We start from the raw sequence: 2,500 nt of genomic DNA, 5'->3' as shown, positions 1-2,500 counted from the left end.
CTTATTTTTTGTGAAAGGATTTGTGTAACGCCATGATCAGCAAAGCTGAACTACTCAGGGCCACCAATATAGGGTATATTTGCTGAGCAAACAGACAAAAATCTCCCACCATCACCAATCCACAGAGCTGATAAAAGCTGACCATAACCCAGGATGAATAAGGACATGTATGTGACCTTTTGTCTTACAGTGGCCTAGAAACGGTTGTATTTGTTGTTGTTGTTGTTGTTGTTGTTGTTGTTATAACATTTGTCTTACAGTGGCCTAGAAACGGTTGTATTTGTTGTTTTTGTTGTTGTTGTTGTTGTTGTTATAACATTTGTCTTACAGTGGCCTAGAAACGGTTGTATTTATTGTTTTTGTTGTTGTTGTTGTTGTTGTTGTTGTTGTTGTTGTTGTTGTTATAACAAGATCTTTCCAGAGAAATCGTGTGGATATTAAAAAACTTAGGGAACAATTGAAACATCCGGATAAGCGAGATTTCCATACAAGCGTAAAATTAAATAAAAATAGTTAAATTTAGCGTTCTTTGTTACCATTAATGGCCTTATAAATATCGATATTTTTAACATTAATTTATATCTTTTTAGGATTTTCTTCTTTCACTGTGAAATATCTGATTAATGTAAGGTTTTATCCACTTCGCTTTGGATTCTACAGAGAATCCAATTCCATATCTGGAACCCTGCAAAAATGGAAAGCAAAAATATGCAACGTCGATATCTGAACTCCCGTTTGGTCTGATTGAACTTGGTTGCTGAAAAAAAAAACTCTTGAAGGATAAACTTGAACAAATTTACAATTTTGCTGCTCTCTCTCTCTCTCTCTCTCTCTCTCTCTCTCTCTCTCTCTCTCTCTCTCTCTCTCTCTCTCTCTCTCTTTATATATATATATAAATACATATATATATATATATATATATATATATATATATATATATATATATATATATATTTTATTCGTTTATATCTTATATAAATTATTCTACCTTCTCCTATCCCTCTTTCTCGGACTAAAACTCTTTCTCTTCTTCTTTTGTCTATTCTTCATCTGACAATCTACCTTTCTCTCTGTATGAGCACCCACGTCTCTCTCTCTCTCTCTCTCTCTCTCTCTCTCTCTCTCTCTCTCTCTCTCTCTCTCTCTCTCAAGCCTTACTTTTATTCGTTCATATCTTATATGAATTCTTCTACTTCTCCTATCCCCCTTTCTCCGACTAATACTCTTTCTCTTGTCTTTTATTCTATCCTTCATCTGAGAATCTACCTTTGTATGAGTACCCACCCTCTCTCTCTCTCTCTCTCTCTCTCCTCTCTCTCTCTCTCTCTCTCTCTCTGTTCTCCAAGGTTTAATCCAATATAAGAAAGACACGAATTAAGGTTATTCCCTAAAAGACATCAAGCATTTGTAAGTGAATATCTACTTCGCGGGTTAGTTGACTATTTTGATCTTCAGCGAGAGAGAGAGAGAGAGAGAGAGAGAGAGGAGAGAGAGAGAGAGAGAGAGAGAGAGAGAGAGAGAGAGACGTTTGACTACAGGATTAAAAGATGGGAGGACATGTCTGTGGCAAATCCTTAGCCACTGGAGAAGGCTGCGCCCTTCATTCAATATTCTACCTTTTGTTGAAGCAAAGGCCTAACAGGAAAGATATAGGGGATCATTTAAGCTTCTAGGGCTTGGGTATCTGAATGTTGGTCCCAAATATTTCTTAGTATTGTCCCCAAATATTTCTTAATATTGTTCCCAAATATTTATAATATTGTTTCCCAAATATTTCATAGTGCTGTTCCAAATATTTCTTAATATTGTTTCCCAAATATTTCATAGTATTGGTTCCCAAATATTTCTTGATATTGTTCCCCAAATATTTCATGGTATTGTTCCCAAATATTTGTTAATATTGTTTCCCAAATATTTCAGTATTGTTCCCAAATATTTCATAATATTGTCCCCAAATATTTTTTAATATTGTCCCCAAATATTTCAGTTTTGTAACCAAATATTTCTTAATATTGTCTCCAAATATTACTTATAATTGTTTTCAAATATTTCTTAATCTTGTTCCCAAATATTTCTTAATATTGTTCCCAAATATTTCTTGATATTATTTCCAAATATTTCTTATTGATGTCACAAAATATTTCTTGATATTCTTCCCAAATATTTCTTAGTATTGTCTCCAAATATTACTTAAAATTGTTTCCAAATATTTCTTAATCTTGTCCATAAATATTTCTTAATATTGTTCCCAAATATTTCTTGATATTGTTCCCAAATATTTCTTAATATTGTTCCCAAATATTTCATAGTATTGTCCCCAAATATTTCTTAATATTGTTCCCAAATATTTCTTAATATTGTTCCCAAATATTTTTTAATATTGTCTCCAAATATTACTTATAATTTTACCCAAATATTTCATAGTATTGTTCCCAAATATTTCTTAATGTTGTCCCCAAATATTTCATAGTATTGTTCCCAAATATTTCTTAATATTGTC

Source organism: Palaemon carinicauda, chromosome 20, assembly GCF_036898095.1.
Source record: "Palaemon carinicauda isolate YSFRI2023 chromosome 20, ASM3689809v2, whole genome shotgun sequence".
In the NCBI taxonomy this organism is placed as follows: domain Eukaryota; kingdom Metazoa; phylum Arthropoda; class Malacostraca; order Decapoda; family Palaemonidae; genus Palaemon; species Palaemon carinicauda.
The sequence above is the reverse complement of the archived record's forward strand: the minus strand, read 5'-3'. Positions refer to the sequence as shown.